General features: G+C 40.5%; 1 protein-coding gene across 11 annotated transcripts in view; it reads right to left on the bottom strand.

Annotated features, from left to right (window-relative positions):
• LOC122999389 overlaps positions 1-22,791 on the bottom strand; it is a 167,854-nt gene that overhangs the window by 36,821 nt on the left and 108,242 nt on the right. The window lies entirely within an intron of this gene.

Here is a 22,791-nt window from a genome sequence, read left to right as displayed (position 1 = left end):
TGTGCTTCAGTACTGTTTCACAGAGCTGCAAGCATGGCTGTAGACTTTTAGCCTTGTTTAATGACCTCCTGCATATTACTATTGAACACCTGAACTGTGAAAATAATCCCAATATTTAAAGAACTACCAACCAAAGTGGTTCATGACATAGCATCACAGTAATTATTTTGTTACTCATACTGTTCCCAAAGGTTAAAAATGAACATCCATCAGAAGAGCATGCATCAAAATTGTTGAGTTGGACAGCAGAGCATGAAACCATCATCAAATCCATTATGATCTATATTTATTTTAATCAATATTTCTGAAATTGTGGTTCCAAAAATGCCTGGTATGTTTTCAAGAGACAGTATTAAAAACAACCTGTTACATGAAACAAGCCTCTTATATTTACACAACCTGTTAGTGTTAGCAGTTGGTGAGTTACAGAAAATAAGACTTAAGTTATTAAAGTCGACAGAGCAGCATAAAGAGGATCCAGATGAGGCAGAGAGGAGAATCATAAAAACGGACTTCAAAAAGCATTGTTGGAAACTATCAGTTTACACACACACACACAGTTGTGCAGTAAGGTATGGATTTGGCAGAGGTATTACGCTCGCATGTTTAATTCATAACTGTTTTCCTTCGTTCTGATCAGAAACATGAAAGAGAGAGTTCTGCCTGGAGAAAAAACAAAATGGCTGAACTCATCAATACCCTGACAACAATGCCTATTCAGCAGGTATACGCAGGGAAAGAGGACAGAAACGCCAGACTTCATAAGGACATTTTTATCTTAATGGCAGTCCATGCAATGTTGTTGTACTGGTTTTATTGTATTGTTTTATTCTTTTATGTGGGGTTTATGGTTATGTTATTTTTATGTTCCGCCTCAAGGAGAAAACGCAGATGTGGTTTCTTTGAATGCATGTGGACACTTGACATAGTATGAGCAGAACAGAGTAGAGACAAAGTAGATGGCATTATTCAATGATTGATAAGACAGATTTAGTGTTTTTATTTTGAACAAAGTTTACTTTTGATCATGATTTCTAAAACTCATAAAAAACAAAATGTGTCACTCACAGTGTTTCCCCTATAATTGTACAGGCCTGGCGGGTTGCCAGACCAAAGAGAACCCCCAACAGGCCAAAAAAATATTTTTTAATGCCAAAAATAACACCAAATATCCATTCATTCGGAAATCAATAGCATTTGGGAGCCTTTGTGCAGTGCTGTTCTGAAACATGAATCAACCTCTGTGTCCTCTTGGTTGTGTATCTTTTTTTAAGGAATAGGACAGTGTGTAATATGTATGCGTAGCGGTTGAGTGACTGGTTGAATGAGAGAATGAGCAGCAGAAAAGCGGAGCAGAGGAAAAGGTTAGCTGGAAGTTGTCAATCTGGCAGTAAATGTACAGTACAGAGTACAGTGTGTCAGTTAATAAATGCTGCAGCTTGTCAAGACCAAGAGAAGTCACGTCTGTTGTTTCCCCAACTGCTGGAAAAGTGAACAGGGTTAGCCCCAAAGTTAGCAACAATGGGTTAGCCTAACCTGAAGACGCTAAACACCGAAATAGAGGGCGGAGAAATGTTTGGCTGCTAAGTGTCCCGGCTTTTGCTGAGTGCACATATAAATATACATATATATATATATAATATATATATATATATATATAGCAGTAGTATATATAGTATAGTAGTGTTTAATACCTGTGCGTACAGTGTATTGGAGTAGAAAATAAAAAATAAATATGGAAATATGGAAATATGATGTTAATTCCTTGAGAGGTGGAGGCCATAATGTTAATAGAGTTTGAACCATTTCTGACCTACATGTCTGTCCTGCCACCATCCACAATCACCAGGAACAAGCTAAAAGAAACATACAGTAATCTTTTTCTTTTTGACCTTTTTTAAAATCAGCATCATTCTATTACATCAAAATGACTTGGTGACTACATGTGTTACAGTAATGTGCAAAACCAAGATTCATTTTTGAAGTATATCGCTATAAATGTACGATTTCCTGAAGGAAAAAGGATCTCCAACCACAAAATATATCAGCCTGTTTTATTCCAAAATGCACAAATGATACAAGTATAAATAAAACACTTATATGACTTAAAACGTTTGGTTAACTGTAAGAGTGAGAAAAGTGTCTCTAAACTAGTGGGCAGGAAGTGGGTCACTCTTGGCACCACCAGTGGTGTCTTCAACATCCATTTGTTAGTGTGCTGAAGCACTTGGCAGGTTTTGTGGTGATGTACTATAGTGCTTCCTTTTCCCACTGACTGATTTTTACCTCTCACTCTGCTTGCTCTTGACATTTCCTCCCACTCTCTCAATCTGCTCTCCTTTCTGTCTCTGGCTTTTTCTCACATGACTGTGCTATAGTTGCAGGAAAAGTGTGTAAACTGTTTGACTGCTTGTAATTAAAGCTTTTTCCACTTGTACATTTAGATGATTTAGTAAGGTTGCCTGAATGCATCAATGCTGAGTCTTTTGAGGCAAGTCCAAGTACTGTAAGGTCTCAAGTCTGTCAAGTTTCAAGTCAACTCTCAAGTCTTTCAAGACAAGTTCAAGTAAATTCTTGAGGTGCTTGAGAAAATTTTCAAGTCAAATCCCAAGTAATTCAAGACAAGTCCAAGTCAAGTACATCTCAAGTCAAGTGTTGAGTCCCTAAGGACTCGTCCAACTCAAGTCCCAAGTCAGTCAAAGTAAGTCTTAAGTCTCAGGTTTTTCAAGACAAGTCCAAGTTATGTTTTAAGTATGTCAAGTCCACAGTAAAGTATTGATTCATTTGAGACAAGTCCCAAGTCTGTCAAAATTCATATCAAGTCAAGGCTCCCTGAGAATGGGTCCAAGTTAAGTCTTGAGTCTGTCAGAATAAGTCTCAAGTAATTCAAGACATGTCAAAGTCAAGTTTTGAGTGTGTCATGTCCATGATTCGTGGTAAAGTCTTGATTCATTTAAGGCAAGTCCAAATCTAATCTTAAGTTATAAGATCAATTTCAATTCCAGCCTCAAGTCATTTGAGATAAGTCTCAAGTCATGTACCAAGTCAAAATAAATACGTAATAAGTCAAGACTCCCTAAGGATGAGTGATGAGGCTTTCACGATAGGTCTCAAGTCAAGTCTGACGTCATTTGAGACAAATCCAAGTTAGTCTCGAGTCATTTGGGACAAGTCAAAGTAAAGTCTCCCTTGAGTAATTATCTCAGACTTGACAAAGCTCCCTCAGAGCCACAGAAGCCATATAACTGTTTCCACAGGCTGTGTAGTACTCGCTGTGACTAGTAAATTGACTTTGAGATGTAAAATTGATGTTGTGCCTCTTTATGTCTGACTCAAGTCTCAAGCCTACAGCTCTGCTAAAATGTAACATAAATTTAAATCAACTTTATTGGAAATGAGCAATAAAACGAAGGTTTAAAATCTATCAGAGATTAGATATGATCACAGTATTTACACTGAGGCAACTCCTTGAGCAATTTTGCCCTCCACTAGGAAAAAAAAAAAAGTTCTCCTGCATTTCACCAGGCTGTATCTCTCCATCCTATCTGATTGCTCCGAAGTATCGCTTCCATTACAGGCGATTAGCCCATCTGAGCCAAAGTGCTGCAAACTTCTTGGTTGATTCATTTCATCGCTACACTGCATCTCCAGCCAGCGCTGGCCTCCATGTGTGTGTCTGGCTGTTATAGTGAAGTCATTAAAAGTTAATCAGAGATGCACCATTGCAGCAGAGTGGAGAAGAATTGCCTCTGTCAGTGGCTCCGGGCACAGGAAATCATACCAGAAAGAGAGAGAGAGAGAGAGAGAGAGAGAGAGAGAGAGAGAGAAAGACAGTGATAGAGACAGAAAAACACAAGAAAGCAGACAGGCTGAAAGACAGAGAGAGAGAGAGAGATTCTAGTACTAATATCACTTCCTTGTCTCAACCAATGCCCTCCGAATCCCAACATCTGTCCCACCAAACCAAGCCTCATTATGACACCTCTCAACTAACCCCACCATACCACCACCGCTGCACACACACACACACTCACACACACTCACATACACACCATCCGCGGTCACATCCCGTGGAAAAGGCAGGGCGATGGTGGGAAAGTCTGCCCCACTGTAGTTGTCACATCACATCTACAGCACGACGGCCGAGGGCATATGCATGTGGTGTGTGTGTGTGTGTGCTTGTCTATGTGTGTGTGGGTGGTGTTGGTGGTGGTGGTGGTGGTGGTGGGGGGGTCTAGGTCTGGGGCTGTGCCTGAGGGCCTTGCCTGCGCTACAAAAGACTCCACTCAACTCCGGTTAGTCCCCCTCACTTGCATATCAGCACTGACGGACCGCGCGCACACACAAATACGCACACACATACATGTAGTGCACTTCAACTAAGTTGAAAGTCACACTGATTAACGCTTTCTCCGCCCCAAACTGATAAACAGCTTCATATTAGCACGGACATGAAGCCGCCGCCATGCCGACGTGTACGAACAACACCAGACAAAGTGAGCATAATCTTTGCGTTGCGCTTGCATATGTCAGTGTGTTATGTGCCGCTTTGTGCTCGTGAACACATGGGAAACCGGTGCTGAATGTGTGTAAATGTGTTTAGTGGTGTGTGTGTATGTGTGTGTATGTGTGTGTGTGTGTGTGTGCTGCGTGCTATCACTCTCTTGCTAGGGGTGACAGGTTGGTTGGGGACTAATGCAGCGCGACGGAACTGAATGTGGCCTCGAGCAAAGCAGCTGCCTGCAGCCAGTCCTCATCTGAGCTGTCAGACACACACACACACACACACACACACACACACACACACTAGAACCCATTCCAATGGAGAGAGAGTTTAGGATCCACACACACAGTTATAAACACACATTATAACCCCCGTCGCCCCTACTTTTCTGCTTGTGTGGCTTCCAGACAATAATGCCTCTGCCTGGATGAGGTGGTGGACATGACATGCTGGCTTTGGCTGGTTTGACTTTACACTCGTCTGTTTGTTTCCCGGGGAACTGCAGAAACTTGCATCATAAACTGTTGATGACAGGCTGAAATGAAAGAAAATAGTTTTTCCATGATACTGTAAATATATTGTGGAAAGTAATCCAGATTATTGCTGGATTTTTTTTTTTTTTTTTCAAATTCCACCCTCTGCAGACACAGCTTTAAAGACTAAGGGTCTCAGCATGGATGGGAAGCACAATCTGAGGTCACAAGATAATTATCAAAGGAAAAAAAACATGTTTCTGAAGCCCAAATTTTGTAATTCTTTTTAGAGCTTTCTATAATCTTCTCTTTCCTTAAAATATAAAATATAATTCTACTTCTTCATGCCTCTGTGGCAATCTGTCACATGAAAATCAGCACAGACATATGAAAACTGTGATGAAGAGTTTACTAGTAGACACTACTAGTCACAAGCTGAAACTGCCCTGACATCAGTGTAAAGTGTAATCATTTATTCTTTACTTATTGCTACATTTAAAAATAGTTACATTTTCTTGCTAATTGCTCAAGTTGAGCAATAATAAGTTGCATTACTTTCTACATACTTTTATTGTATCTACAAACAGATCAGGTTATCAGTAACGCAGTGAATGAGTGTTAGTTGGATTAATAAATATAAACTGCTTTTGTCATTTGAAAAATGTTTTTTTGGCCATGAGAATGTGTCACACCTGTTTTTTAAATTTGCATTATTAGTAGAAGTAACATAATAACTGAATCATCTCCTACTCTGCTTCTGGAGTCTCTCCCAGCACACGTTGGACAAGAGGTTGTGTTCACTATCATAGAGCTACCACAATCAGTTGGTTGTTCACAGTCACACGCACCAAAGGGCAAGTTAAAGTCTCCAGTTCTCCTATTTCAGTAAAACAAAACAGTAATACTTAACTCATAACCTCCAAACACTGTTTATGACCTTGTACTGTATGGTAAACTATGATACAATACAATACAACACAGTATGATAGAGAATTGTATTGTTCAATATAACACTCTATATTATGGCGTAATATGGAAAGATACTTAACAGTGTCAAACATCAGTGGGTCTCTACATTTTTTTCTGCTTCCAACCCATTAAATGAAATAACATCTACTTGTCTGGTGTTACCTCTCAGTACATTGCTATAGCATGGTGTGACAAAATTGTATGACACAAAATTACCATTCAATACAAATCATGCAATAAACGAATATTCTATCATGATATACCATATGAATGTACAAGTCAGTGTAGGCTTACATGAACAAATAGCACAATATAATAAAAAAAGAGAATTCATGCCAGTCTTCTTCTACAAGAAGATGGTTTTATACTTCAAGACGGCACATTCATCTTCTAAATCTCTGAAAAGTAACTCAACTGATGCTTTGACTGAGTGTTACAAATTATGGCTTTCATCCATCACCTTGTGTTAAACCTGATAATGAAGGGACTTTTTTGTTTGTGTATGTAACAGGTCAATAAATACTATGATAACTGCTGAGTAGTGGGCTCTGAGGAACTGAAGTTTAATGAAAAACACACTGCTGGTCACAGTTGCCCTGCAACGTTGCCTCAAAATGTTGCCGGTGGCCACCAGCACCTAGCCCTCACTTAGCTTAGATTCTCCGCTTCTGGTCGACCTATATTTAGCCCCAGTGGGACTTCAGTGATTATACTAATCTCTCCAGAAATCCACCATTCTCTCTGCAGGCTGGCAAAAGTTGGCAGCCATCTGTATTGTGTAACAAAGCAGGGTTCCCTAAGATTTTAAACAAGGAAGTAAGTGGCTTTGTTGGGGGTTTTTACATCCAAGATTAAGATTTTCAGAATGCTATGAAGAAACTTCTCAGTGAACCAGGCTAGAAATAAAGGAAGAAGGGATGTGTTTATCTGTCAGAAGCAGTTTATTTGACCTTCATATCACCAAAATTGCTCCCAGTTTCATTCTGAGGAGTCTGTGTCCATCATTTGAGCCGAGCTGGGTTTAGATGAAAATGAGGAGAAGGATTTATTCATGGTGTGATCAATACAGCAATATCTTTAAAAACAAAAAACAAAAAAAAAACTATCCGCTTGACCTTCATTTTACCCAGACTGCCCTCACACAGCGAATCCTCACACTTCTTTTAAAAGATACTGTGACATTTGTAACACTTCGGCATCTTATCTTTGTCTTTTATTGTCTGTAATCTGGGGGGCAAATCTTCCACTTTATTGGGGCTGACGTTCAACTACCCCCATGTTTACATCAGAGCCGGGGTGGTTGCCATGGAGACGGAGTGCCCCTCTTAACTGGTGCACTCAGGAATAATGCATTGTTGAACAGTGCCTGAGGCTACGCACACACACACCCATACACACACACTAATCCTTAACATCTGCTATAGCGTATGTGTATATGTGTGTGTGCGAGTGAGTGCATGTGCTTGGGTGTATTTGTGCACGCGCATAAAATGCACATCAGTGCTTCACCCTGCAAAGTCATTGATAATCAGAGTTAAGGTGGACTCCATTAGGTTCATTGGTATTTGCCTACAGCAGTATGTCCATATACTGTATGTGTGTGTGTGTGTGTGTGTGTGTGTGTCTGTGTGTGTGTGATGGTCAAAGTTGGTGGGGGTGAGTGAGGACTGACATATGTGAGACTTTTTCACACTACTGGTGCTCCCTCTAGTGGCCGGTGACCCTTACTGCTCGCTCTCTCTCTCTCTCTCTCCCTCTCTCACACACACACACACACACACACACACACACATGCATGCACACACATACATCGCTGAGGGGTGAAAAAGAGCTGAAAGAGGATACAAATGAGAACAATGACAGATAATTGGGGACCATTTTTAAAGTATTTCTATATTCAGAGAAGGGATCGCACTTTTAGAAGCTGGAGATTCGCCAGGGGACAAGAAAACAGAGCTTCCTGTGGTGGAGGAGATCTAGTTGCTGACTGGCACTTTGGAGAAGATCTCAAAATGCGCTTATTCAGAGTCCAGACAGATCCTGTCGGGAATCAGGTACTCATCCTGAGGCGTTGTACCTGCAATAATTACCCTGCTCTGGAAATAAGTTCATAAGGGACTTACAGCCTGGCTACAAAAAGCACCCATAGTATGGGCAGGCTCCAAGGACAGAAGCAACACCATTAGTAAGTTTCAACTTGCTTCTGAGGTGCCAAAGTTTATATCCACTGAGGCTTATCAGCCGCAGTGTGGAACGAGCCAAATATGAGCAATAAAAAACCAGTTAAAGAACAGTCAGATGTTTTAAAAGTATAATTGGGGCAGAGCATCTCGAGTTGAGAAGTCTGAGGTGTGTGTGTGTGTGTGGCGGAGGAAATTAAAAACCTGAGTCGACCTCAACCAATGGAATCAGACAAAAACAGAATTAGATTCCTGCACAACAAAAGCTGTTTAACAAGGGTAATTCCTGCTTGAAATTTGCAAAAATCTGATCTTTTATGCATGCATGCTACATTTAGGTGATGCATTCCTTGTTTGCAGCCTCCCAGAATCAACAAAACTATTTTCTTTTGTGTGTTGTTATTGCTTTGCCAACATTAGGCTGCTCCTTTCATGGCAATGAACCTTGTTTAAATTTGAATGTGAATTTGAATTTTAGAGGATAAATGAGGGAGGGGATGAGAGGTGAGAGGAAAAGAAAGTGGGGAGAGAGGGAGAGAGAGAGAGGTTGTCAGTTGCCTGTCTGTGTTTAATGGAGGTCCCTGGTGTCGCCCTCAGGCTCCTTCACTTCACAATTAATGGAGGATCTCTCTGGGGAAAGCCATGCTTCTCAATAACACCTACACACACACACACACACACTCACACACACTCACACACATGCACACACCTAGCAGTAAACCTTCTGGTTTAGCTGAACTCTGCACCGGAGCACTGCCTCGACGTGAGCCCCATCTCGGAGTTTGTGTGCTGTGGGTCCTGAGCGATGTCAGCTACCGGTTTGTCTATTCAAACCCTGAACTGGGTCTGTTTGTTCCAGCATCACCAGCCGCCGCACTGAGTTCCACACAGGGGCGGTTGGAAGAGGGGGTGGTGGTGGTGGTGAAAGATAGTATGGAGATGAGAGGAGGTAAAGGAGGACTGGAAGGAAGGAGCGAAATGCTTTTTCCTCAGAACTCAGGGTTGATTATATCTCTGCTCTGATCTGTCCGCTTTGGTTTTTCTCCCACATCTGCGGCAAAGCAGCTCCCATTGTGGCTTCATATGTGTGTGTTTGTGTGTGTGTGACTATATGTTTGAACCACTCAAAACACAAGAGAAGACTTTCAAATAATACTGTAATAACAAGACACACAGTGTTGCAGGCTTAGTAGGATAGATTTACTTATTATATTATTATATTACTTGTATATTATACTTAAATATGTTTGAACTAAACCTCCAACAATTAAGGAGAGGTTGGTTTTGACAAACTAGAAGCTAAAATTTAAAAAAAAAAACATATTACACCCACAGATGTCATTCTTGTCACCTTGGTTCATTAGAGTGACTTTGACTTTGCGACTGCAAACAATCCCCTGAGGACTTTAAATCAACTCACTATCTCATTGTTTTAGCTAAACAACAAAATTAAAATCCCAGATCAAGATCATCTACAAAATCTCATCACTTGTGTCTTGGATTAAGGCTGATCTGTCCACCAAATCTCATCATATGCTATTAACATATCCTGCTTAATGACAGAATGAAGTCAATAATGTTTTATTTTGGGTTTTGTTGGTTTATTATATTGAAATTAGTATCATAGATATATACATATGGTTCATAACAAGGTTAAAACTACTGTAGGTTTAACGTTAAAATACGGTTTATGAACCATGAGGTTTGAATGAGGATTATTTTTCATGAGATTGTGATTATGGTTGAGGTAGAGATTAAGATTAAATTACATCTGCACCTCAAGATTAGAAGTAGTGTTACCATACATTTTATAATCCATGGGATTAAAGTTAAATTGGGTATATAATCCATAAAACTGAGATTAGGATTAAGGTTCAAGTTAAATGTATAATCCATGGATTTATGTCTATTCAGGTTTTGTTATGATGTATGAGGATAATATTAGGGTTAAATGTAAGGTTGGAATTATCCTCTTTGAAGTAGATATTAGAGTTAAATGAAGAATTAGAATTACAAAAAGGGAGGCTGATATGAGGGTTAACAGATTAAAGCAGACTTTTGGTTTAAAATCCACTAAATTAAGCCTAGGATTTGGTTTAATCTGTGGTGCTGAGGTTAGTCTTAATTTAGATCAGTGTTTATGATCAAGCTTTTATTAATTAGTTATCTTTAAAATTACTGACTTCCCTTTTATGCCATTTCCTGCCACATCTCCCACCCCTGGATGTCGAGTGTGTACCGCGGGCTCTGATTGGTGGGCTGCTGTTGTTCACCTGGACACTGCCGCTTTACCATTTACATATTCATCAGATGGCTCATGAATATTGATGAGCTGGCTGTGGGCGCAGTGGGTGCCCAGTGGCTGCAGGGCATTGTGGGAAATTAGCCGCATCACTAATTGTGATCCGCCGCCCCTCGAGTGTGTCAATCAAAATCAGGAAGGATGATACTTTTGGGGGCACCTGTAGCTCCGAATATGTATGCATGAAGAGATCGAGGGAGATCGAGGGAGAGAGGAAGAGAGAGAGAGAGTGTGTGTGTGTGTGTGTGTGCGTGCGTACATCCAGGGCCACAAGACCACTCCGTTGCCATGGTAACCTCTACCATCAGAGCACACGAGGCTAAGGCCCAGGATCTCAGAGAGAGTGATGGAGTGAGGCTGAGAAATAAAATGAGCTATGGAGACAAGATCATTATCTATCTATCTATCTATCTAGTGTTGTGTTACTGACACAAAGACAGGCTACCTGGTGAGGAAGATGAAGGACAGTTATGCTTTCTCATTCCCCTGTGGTGGTATAAGAGGAGCCTTTACATTAAATACTCAGTTTGGGTTAAGGAGCTGTCAGCAGCTTCATTAGATGAGTTTTGTGTCTCCCGATGGTCTAAATGCTGCTTCAGAAGCTTCTTTTGGAAAAAATACTATCTATAGATTTAAAGGAGGTGATATTCTCAACAAATCCCATGAAAAGACCAACACCAATAATGCATTGATCCTACTAACATGTATTGTCTGTGTAGCCAAAGTCTGATATATTGTATTTTTCTGTGGCATAGAGGTCCATTGTTGTCCAAAAACTATTAAAAGCACATCAGTGAACCACACTGTTTTACTGGGTTCATTACCATAAACATGTGGACATTGTAGTCAATCCCAAACCCACTATCATGGTGCCATAGAGCACAAAATTCATGGCAGAAAAAAGTCACCAACAAATGCACTGCTTAACTTCAGTTGAAAACTACATTGCCCAGTTTTAAGTAGCACAATAAAAGTTTATCTTTGCCTAGTATTTGTTTGGGGCTTGTTGAAGATGATAGGTACCACTCTTGGGCTAGTTGGTGACCTTCTGTAGCTGGCAAGCTATCTGATAGCACACTGGCCAGCAGGGAACATGTTAGCAGTTGTCAGTCACAATATCTGTCCCAGCTATTTTCTAATGTCTTGTGCTGAGCCGTTTACTCCCCCAGGCATTTTGTTCCCAGGGTGTAACATCATTTAATTCAATAAAGAGTTATTGTAGGAATATATTTAAAAGACATGTTTGCACCATTGACCTTTGTCTCACAACTGTCTGCAAACTATGCCCCTATCGCCGAGCAGTGTATTTGCTGACAGAGGAGGTTAAATAAATGTGGATGATGCAACACAGTAATAAGCTACAATAGTTTCCTCTATTTCTGACTTTTCAGCTCCCCTTTTGCTCAAAGGTCAGCACTGTCAAAAAAGCACTGTCAACAATGCAAATTTCTGTGTTAAAGTTCACCAAAGTTGAACTTGACTCCAAAAATTTGAATGGATTTGCAAACAAACCCACTGATTGCAGGAATTCCATTGGAATTAGTTGATTTTGCTGCAAAATGTCGCCATTTTAAATGCAACGTGTACTTTAGGGCACTATTTTGCCTTTTTAAGAACTTCAATTATCTATTCATGACCCCTTTTTAAAGAGCTACATTTTCAGAGGGAACCATTGGGCTTAGAGGCACAGACAGAAGACACAAGAAGAATTGAGGCTTGCTGGTTTTGGTCTTTTAGTGAGATGTGTTGACAATATCAAGAATAGTAGCCTTATCCTTCACTGTAATCGTTTAGACTCAGTATCATCTATCAAAACCCTATACTGGTTCAAATATGCTTTAAAATTCAGTACCAACAATGTGTGAACAGACGCCGCTGTTTTGCTTACATTATTTGTTAGATATTGACTGATACTCCTGGTGTGAGGATGCACAGGATGTAGCTACTTACTCTTACAATAAGATTCTATAGGTTAAGTGTAGACATGCTGCAAAATACAATATAGTATTTAAATATGCATATGATATCCAATATGCATTCAAAAGCTTTGACCAAGAAGATATTTCCATGATATATTCATAGCTTATGTTCATCCTTGTCCCTATCCATCCTCCCTGCCTCAGTGTTTTCCTTTCATGTAATGACTTTTACACTTAAATTATGTACCTGCCACAACAACCTGTGATTGCACCATCCAGAATTCTAATAAAAAGACATACATATGCCAAAGCGCTGAGAAAACAGCATGACACGTGTTAAAGATGTTCTAAAATTACACGCCATCTTGAATTTTTACCACTTGATGTAACGCTTTCCGACATGCCTGTGTGCATATGTGTGTGTGTGTGTGTGTGTTCAGGGACAAAGCATTCAGTGTTATTTCACCTTCTTTTTTTTTTTTGAGTGGAAGTTTCCAGAACTGTGTCTTGATGAATTGCATGGCCTGGTTTGGAAGTGTAAGATACAACAGTGTATTGCAGGTGAGTGAAGTCATTAATATTTCCTCTGTATCAATATCACTGGTGGAATGGTGTGTGCAAAAAAAAAAAGAGTGTGTGTGTGTGTGTGTGTGTGTGTGCTTCAGATTGACAGGTGGATGATCTCAGTGAGTAGCGCACCCTGGGATCGACTGCATAATCAGGGAGACAAAGGAGCAGAGGAAGAGACGAAGAGAGAGAGAGAGAGAGAGAGCGAGTGTGTGTATGTGTGTGTGTGTGTGTGTGTGTGAGTGAGAGAGAGAGAGAGAGAGGGATGAGAGAAGCAGAGAAGTGCGGAATAGTAAAATTCCCAGAGGGGTGAAGGGGTTGTGTGCTCTCGTCTCTGTTTATTTCCCTGCATTCGTTTGAAATGGTTTGTGTGTGAGTGTGTGTGTGTATATACGTTTCTCTAGGCCTCATGTTAGTGTGTGTGTGTGTGTGTGTGTGTGTGTGTGTGTGTGTGTGCATGCTGGTATATGTAAACCATCAGCCTGTGTGTGTCTGTGTGCGTGTGTGTGTTTGGCAGGTGTTTGATGGTTTGCAGCGGTAAATGGGTTCATTGTGAGAACAGCAAAGGTTCCACATCAGGAGACTTCCCTGATAATTATACAGGAGCAGTCAAGTAACCACTCACACACAGAGGCACACACACACTTTCTTCCCCCCTTATATGCTTATATCTGTGCTGTTGTGGTGTGTTTCCCTGTGTACTGCGGTGTGTGCGAGTGTGTAATGTGGGTGTTTGTCTTGCCATAAAGCAGCAGGTCTGTGATCTCAGGTGTATGCCGTATACGCCGCGGTTGACATCCACGCTGGTTGTTACACAGTAAACAGGATTTCACTGGCAGCAGATGACTTAAGAAAACAGCGTATGAGCTTATAGTTGACCAAAGGCTCAAAGCCGGAGGAGTCTGTTTTAATTGACCAACTCTGCTTTCAACTTTTCCAGCGTCTCTCTCTCTTACAGTCCTCTCTGCTCGGTTTGGGTATTGTTTCATCTACTTTTTGTCGGTTTCACATGTGCCTCTGTTGCGTTTGAGGATAAACAAAAGCATTAGAGGCTAAAAAGACAACACTGTGAGACAGTTGAGTTTGACAGTGGGGGGAAATCAATATGGCTAATATGGCAGCCTGTAAGGGACAAAGGCAAAATAAAGATCCTTTGTCATGTTGCAAAAACAAGAGGGTTATTTTTTCACATTGCAGGCCTCTTACTTTAAATCTTTAAATGTGTTCTTACTGTCAAACTGTCTACACAATACACAGGCACATTAGAGTAAGAGTGAAACCTTAAATAATCTAATTGTAATACGTTCTCTATTTGGGATACCTATTTAACTGAACTCTGGAGAAACTTATCACTTATTTTATTGAGAACTCAATGTGACCCCTTCAAGGACTCCTGGCAGTCCTCAGACCCCAGTTTACAAAGCACTGCCTGAAGATGTTGCACATCTAACACAGTTTAAAGTGATACTCTGCGCAACATTTATCTTCTATCTATCAATCACTCACCCGCTGTAGATATTTATATAATGATTGTCAATCGAGTACAATCAAGTCCTCGTGCATGTCTCTCATTCCTCTCAAATGAGAGTGGTTTCACCAGAGATGGGCTCCTGAATACATCTGAAACTCAGACCTAAAAAATGGGACATTTTGCAGAATAACCTTCAAATAATCTTCAGAAAAGACTCTGAAGAAGAGGTAACAGCATTAATCAGCAAGAACAGACGAGGTATTATCATCTTTGGATATATTTTTTAAATCAAAACAACTAGCTAGCTGTCAACTGCTAGCTGCTACCTGCCACTGATACCAACCTTCCAAAGGAGAAACTGTGCCGAGGAAGCTAACAGAAGAGTTATTTTGTGAAGATAAGAAGAGGAATGAAGGGGCCCTTATTGTTGGTATTCTCTCTCTCTCTCTCTTTCTCTCCATGAACTAGTGTGATGGCGGCGCAGCTGACGTTTGCAGCGGCCTCTCCTAGCTTGTAGCTCCATGTCTACGTCTACGTCTGTGTCATCGGGTGGAAGACAAATATGTCTATGATCGTCAGTTTAATTTGGACATTCGTAACAAAGTCATTTGCTACGAGAAATACTGGCTGGAAGCTAAATCAGCTGAGCGTGCTTGGTCTGCTACGCCCAGTGGACCCAATGAAGACCACGGCCTTGCCTGGAGCTGCACCGGAGAGGAAACATCGAAAGCGGTGCGACGGGACGCAGAAGCCGGGCGAGCACGGAGGAGTGACATGCAAAAGCTGACAACATAAAACTGAGACATGTATTTTCTTTATCCTTTCTGTTGTTGTTGCACTGCTATGGGCTGGGAGGAACAACATTTCATTTTTTGGTGTGTGCAAATACACAAGAAAATGACAATAAACTGAATCTTGACTGTGTTAGCATGTGCACATTAAAGTACTTCTCCACCTCGCTTATTGGCGAGCCTGAGTAACCCTCTCTTTGGTCTGTTCAGTAGTCATAACTTCTGTTGTAGTTTACTAATTGATCAAAACACCTGAAACCATATTTTTCCTGACTAGATCAGCGCTATGATGACGTAAGTTGTGCTTTCAACCATAGACCATTTAGAGCAGGAATTAGGTTCAATCATGGGCCAGAATTTTTTTGCATTGTTTCTTGTAGCGGTACAGACACAGTGAAAAAAAAAATGTTTTATTTATTTCTTTTAATTTATTCAGGAATAAAATTGATTTATAAAACACATGCGGGGTTGTATCAGAGGCCAGATACCCTTATTCCCATTAGTAAATGAGGACAAACATACTTACAGCAGTTTATGTCATTGTTGTAAAATGATTCATAAATGAGACTAGAAATGTAACTGATAGTTTATTCACTGCTTCATTTATGAGACATCACAGGATCATAATTATTTGGATTTACTTTGTTATCTACTGTAGATTTATGAAGAGTCATGTGAAAGTTTTGATGTAGTCTATAACAGAGAAAACCTTTGTTGGGGGTCAGATGTTTTCGTTGGAGGGACAGATTTGGCCTACAGGCTTCTATTTGCCATCAACAGGTTTAGAGAATACTGTGCGTATGGAGGGACGGTTAAGACGTGGATTAAGCTGCCAAGATGGATTGAGGAGTTCCTGTGGATGTCTTTATACTGTTATTCTGGTAGAATTACCGACTTATTTGAAGTAGTACTTGAAGGGGCCTTGTTACTTTTCAAGCAATCAGTGTGCAGAACACACACACATCTTTCATGTCCAGGTGCTGAGTCCAAGAAATTGTAGATACTTTCTGTTTCCCAAGGACTCGCAATGCTGTAAAATGCTCCCTTCAAGTATTTTTCCTTATTACATTTAGAAAGAGTACAACGTTAAAGAAACAATTTAGGCTCCAAGCTGTAACGTCTCAATAAGATAAAGATGTCCAAACCATCACTATAACCAAAACAAGTCCGGAACACCTCTACCCTTAACCTTATAGTGTATTATATGTGGAATTGCTTTTGCTTCTTACTTCAGAATACTCCTCTTATGCCAGATTAATAAATATATATGAATAATATAGGAAGATTTCTTCGTCAAGAATCTATCATGGAAACTGGTCATTCAAGTTGACCGCAACCACATTGTCATTGTCAAATGATCACTTTAAAGTATATTTTTGCCCCTCATAAAAGAGCTGCTACCTCTTCTTTCTGGGACTTAGTTTCATTCAATGTGATGCTGAGCGGTGCCCACTGCATCATCTGAAGGCCACACTAGACTAAAGGTTGTGTATGTTGGGCTGGCAGCCAAAGTTGTGGTCTGGCGGCCTCGCTTGAACTCTCACAGGATTCCTTTTTAATTTCAAACCATCATTGTTTAATCGCGTTTAATCAGACAGTGGCAGACAGATTGCTACTGTATTATGGAAAGAACTGGATGAAAGCCAACTGTATGGTTTTGTACGTACAACATGCAGAATACAAGGAAAGACCACACACAAAGGTAAAAGTTAAAGTTCTCACAATCGGGGTTTATTTTGCATTTAGTATATTGTGTTCAAATGTTTTATTATGCAACAAACAAGAGGAACACTGGTGAGTTACTTCATGTGGAACATCAATCTTCATTCATAACAATATTTTAAAAGAGTCAAAGGGTCAAAGTGTGCAGCCTGGAGGCCTCCATGGCTTCTGTTAATGTCTTCCAGTTGAGTGTGAAGACTTCTGAACACTTCATGTCTCTGCTCTTGTTTTCAAAGCTAAATATCCGTCCACATGCCAAATCACGCGTACTTCATAATGATAAAAGACTTCAAAAGAAATGAAACTGAAGTATATCCAGTGCAAAGTCCATACTTTCTGTCATGTTCTCCAGCCTGTATCTACCCTTCTAACTGTGAACTGTGGATTGAAAAGCTCTAAAACAGCGACTGGCCCAGATCGTTTGATTCTTAAAGATTTTCTTTTAGCAGTAGTCTCGGCCTCTACTTCATCTTGTTAATCCAATGTACATTACGCCCATCATCACTCACACAGACTCACGCACTCGCACACATACAACATACATTCAAACAGCTCTGCTTTAAAAGATTACAGAGATTACACAGGAATTACACGATCAAAGTCATTGAACCTGCGTCGCCCCCCTTGCATGTGTATGCTTACTAGCTTTGAAAGTGAGACAGGGTGTGAATCACAGTGTGTGTGTGTGTGTGTGTCCTCTCTTTTCTCAGAGACCTGCAGGTTAATCTCCCCTTGGGGTGCACTGCCAGAGCGGCGCACTCTGCTGGTTGGGACAAGAACAGCAAAAAAAGGGAAACACCTTTTCAAGCATAAAAACAACAATAAAATACTTTAAATGGACATGTTTTGACATTTCACGCAGGATTATTACACGTAGTTAAAATGCATTAATATATGTCTAGAGGAAGGTCTTAGTTCTGGACCAAAGAACCTGAAACAGGCTGTAATAAAACTCATTTTCAGTATTTCTTTTCAAGCAGCCCAGTTTGGATCTTGTGATGCTTTCAGCAGTAGTTAAGATGTAACAACAGCAGCACGGTTGATCCGTCAACACATGTCAGGTGTTTACACATATTCAGAAGAGAAGAATACAATAACCTGAAGTAGAGTGAGACAAAAGACGGATATTACTAAAGATTGAACAACCTGAAGCTGAGGTCAAAGAGGCAGGAGGGAGCCGGTCAGAGCGATGTGGTTAAAGATGCCCTTTGAGCTGTGGCTCAAGGGGTCACAAGATAAGCTTCAGGGGTCGCAAGATGGTTAAGAGGATAGTTTGATTAACTTTAGTATTATCCCAATGTGAGCACAAAACTTAACATACACAATAAAAAACATACACATTAAGACAGAGAAGCAATCTGCAGCGATCCAATACATAGTCCACATATAGCATACATCCTTTGAAAAATACACAAGACTACTCCACAGCAGCTCATGATGTAAAAAGACTCAGTGTGAGAGAAGACAGAATGCAGCAGAAATATACACAATATGATACTTTCCACTGTGCAGCACTAACTATAATACTGCTGAGAGTACCAGGAGTGATATGTGTAAAACATACACATTTGCCTCTCTTGTGCTGTGTGTGTATGTTACAGAGTGCTATGATGGGATAAAGGAATTCCTCACTCTGTTACTTTTAGTAGGAAAGCAGATAAAACTATTTCTCCAGTCTTTGCTTTTTATCTTGTGAATTACTTGATTGTTTTACCTGTTCAGGTATACAAAAATCATTCAAATAAAACAAAGAACAAATAAAAGGCTCTTTGGATTGACAGGTCTCAACTGGTAGACATGGTGAAGGGTACTATAGCATATAAACACCCCTTCATTTGAAGTGATTTGCTAAGCAAAAAGGTTGGGAACCACTGTCTTACACTATCATTTCTTAGCAAAGCTCTTGATATAAATTCAGGGGGCGATGTAACAGCAATACATGATAGATACTAGGTCATACTGTCTGCAATAATACCACTGAGGATACAAGTGCATCTCTGAAATGACTGAAAGTCATATTAGAAACAGTATTTGGTCAATTTTATACTGTCACATCTAACCAGCTATAGTAGCTCTGTCAGTTTGTTTGTTTCTTTGTATAACACTGTATTACATTTGTATTGTACATGTACGGTATGTCAGTTTTACAGTTAAAGAGTATTTCATCCACTGTCTGACATTAATTACAACTGGCTGCGGTGAGAATAAAGCCAACAGGTCAAAGACTCCAATCACAATCAAACAAAGTGAGATACATCTTCTGTTTTAAACAAACAGCCAAAACTGAACCCAGCGAGATAGTTGATTAATTTATAAGTCATAAAAGTCAGATTTTTACTGCCTGTTGCATCTGGATTGAAAAGCTGCAGGATGTTAAAAGAAAAAAAAAAAAAAGATACACACAGAGATGAAGAAGAAGAGGAGAAGGAGGAGGAAGAAGGGATGATGAATATCTGAAAATACGTTTTGCTCTTTCCTCCCCATCTGCACATCACAAAAATAACTGGATGGGAAATAGTCAAAAGACTTTTAGCTTCCGTGTGATCTGCAGGAGCACTTCAGAAACTCTTGAGTAGAGAAGTTAATGAACATCGATCGCGCGCGCGCACGCACGCACACACACACACACCATAAGCTCAATGATCCAACAGCTGCTGAAGTTAAGTTTTAGAGATCAATTTTACAGCTTCGGTTATGGCCGGGCGATGGCTGTAATCGTCTCTTCAAAATATTGTTAATCATTCACAGCAGAAGACATTTAATTGATTGCTTGAACGGAGAAAAAAAAAACATCAACAGATGACTTTTTAACAGTCGATCACTTCAAGGTTTTTATTTTTTTTAGTCTATACATTTTTTAAGTTTTTTTTTTTTTGTCTTGTTTTCATCCTAAACCCAGAAATCAAAGAAAAGAGGTCACGTTTTAAATTCCCACAATAACAGACAAAAAGCTGTGATCTCCAAACGCAGTGCTTATAATTATTATTATTGCCATAAACAGGCCGAAGGATTAACCATGTATATCCAATATGTTGGTGAGTGGCCGTCCGTTGGCAGCAGATTGGCCTTTTCTTTAGTGTTTTCGCAGCAGCTGACACGTGTCTGCTCTGAATGAACTTCTGAATTGACTTCGGGAGTAATTACAGCAACAAAGAACAACAATTAAACACGCTAATTGGCAACACAAACCGGCGATGATACCCGGTGGCTGCCTCTCATGGCAGGTAGTCTGAGCACCCATGTTATTCTTGCATTTAGGGACTTCTGGGTGTTTTTTTTTAAAGTGTTTCCTGGAGAGATGGAAGGTCCTTGAAGTAGCCGAAATGTCCTGCGGCTGTGTGTGTGTGTGTGTGTGTGTGTGTGTGTGTGTATGTGTGGGTGGGGGTGAGGTGGGAGGGGGTGTCACCCTGGGGCGATAATAATTAATAAGATGTATGCACTTGACAGGACCTAAATGTATATTTGTTTTAATCCACAAATTCGACAGTAAATCTTAGGAAATGGGGAAAAGAAAGAAAAGTAGGAGGGGAAAAAAAGTGCCAATAATCCAGATTTTATGTGTTTTGTTTTTTTTCCAGTCAATCTGTTTCTCCCTGACTGTCCGTGTAACAGCGACCACCTGTTTCCTGCCTCTCCTCACCTCACGCACTGCATGGGGAGAAATTAATTTGCTGCAGATCTTGAAGGCTTAAACAAGGCAGTGACGCCCCGGCCCCTCCCCTCCGCAAACCGACAAGTAAATCCCCACAATTAGCAGATCCATATTAGCATATTAACCTGTGCTTCCTTCCGAGGCGCATCCTTTATGTAGGTCAGACACCATTTTCTTAATTGCTTTTGCTGTTGATGGAGGACAAACATCTTCTGGGCCGTTTGTTATGTTGCCTTCATTATGCCAGTCGTTATTTGGGCTGGAAAGGTGCAGGCCTACACACACACACACACATACATACACACACATACACACACAGCTAAAGGCTGCAGGACCGAGTTAACGGACGCTCTTGGCCATATGAGGTCGGTGTCTGATTAAAACCAAAACAGACTCATAAACAAGGCCAACACATGTGCACATAGACAGGAAGCAGACAAGCGTTGTGATTTTTGTAGTTGTGCTTTTCCTCCAACTGATCTATTAGACGCACTAATGAAGAACGACTTTGTAAACACTATGCTCCTCTTGCACTATATGTGCATATATAGCCTGTTTATATGAGGCGTGTAAAATACGAAACAGGGATAAACATTAGCCTGTATAGCCTATCGGCCCATTTTAACACAGCATTGATCCCTATATACTCACTAAACTGCACCATCACTTGCTGTAAGTGTTACAATCTGACACAATAAGCATTAAAGCCTACTGCTTACACTGGTAGCGATAGGCTAAATGACTGCAGGCTATATAGTGATCTATTATAAATAAATTGTTTCACTATTAAACCATTTAAACCAGTCAGGGCTGATGGTCAATCTAAGAAGAGAGAGAGGGCTGACATCTCGCTTGATAACATAGAAATGTGAGTTTTTCCCGCTATAAACTTGTTTTGAACGTGTTTTAATTGAAACTGGTGGATTTTGAAGACATTATGCTGGAGTGGAGATTAGATTATTTCTTTACATTTAAACCCTGAGCTGCAGTAAACTCCCTTCATTTAAAAAAAAAATGTCATCAAAAAGACCAAAACTGAGGATATATCCATATGATCTAGTACTATTTGTTCAATATAAAAGAAGTCAGTTATAAATAAGTAAAAGGTTACCAGATTTTCATTGCAGAAGGAACTGTGGTCATTAATGTTCTCTGACATGATTGTTTCGTCATTTCTTCCAAATACATTTCTACAAATATCGCGCGAACATTGTCCTCCACTGAGATAATAAAGGTCACATTATCAGTCTGTGCACACATGACACAGCCTACTACATGCCCATATGAGCTCAAATCCTAATCTTCTTGCTCTCCATGCTGTCTTATTTTCTGACACTTGCTCTAGAAATATGACAACAGGGCCCCCTGCTCTCTGCAGGAGCAGCGGTCCATCCAGAAACCTTGGGGCTGATCTAAATTCTCGCCTCTGGGCTGTACTGTGCGGGGTTTCGGGCCTTTCCCTGCCTCGTCAGGCGGCAGATGGACTGGCTCCTGTCCGGAGATCAGTGCGCATCTGGTGCGGCGCTCCCAGCCCCCGGTAAAGCGGGGCCACTCGTCGGCATTAAGCCCTATTAGGACCGTCTACCGTGCAACTGGTGCCTCGGGTTGGCGGCGACGGTGGCTGCACACCCCGCATACATATAACTGTCTCAGGCAGCAGCATTCACCACCAAAACCTCCTGCCATAAATAAACTAAATCTGACTCATGCATTCAGTGGTCTGTTAGGACTCTGGTCAATGGAGTGTGCAGATTTTGGGGGGGGGAACCCTCCTCTAATATGAATTTCATCGCTTCTAGTTTTTTTTTTTTGGAGCTCATTTAAATGCATTTAAAAGTTGTTTTTAAATCCAATTAGACCACCAGGTTTGACCAATTCATCTTTTAAAACCCATAACACCTGCTGTATTTTCAGTTAAATATCTGTCTTCTGATGATGATTTAAGGAGAAACAACTATTCCACTGAAGGCCTGTACTGTACGTCAGCATGATTTCCCGCCCCAGAGTTTGATCAAGCTTGGCCCCCTCCCATCCTCAAAAAAAAAAAAAAAAAAAAGTTGAAATCACAACTACACCCTTGTACTCCTCCAGGTGTGATTGTGGTTTCCAAACATCCTCTTGATATTTTCTGTCCAAAAAAATACCCCCCCCAAAAAAAGCAGAATCTGATGATCATATGATCACATTTAGAATCACTTAAGGTACCTTAATTGACATCAAAGCTCTCTCTATCTATCTTTG

Source organism: Thunnus albacares, chromosome 16 (assembly GCF_914725855.1).
Source record: "Thunnus albacares chromosome 16, fThuAlb1.1, whole genome shotgun sequence".
NCBI lineage: Eukaryota > Metazoa > Chordata > Actinopteri > Scombriformes > Scombridae > Thunnus > Thunnus albacares.
Note: the sequence above shows the minus strand (reverse complement) of the source record. Positions and strands in the feature narration are given on the sequence as shown.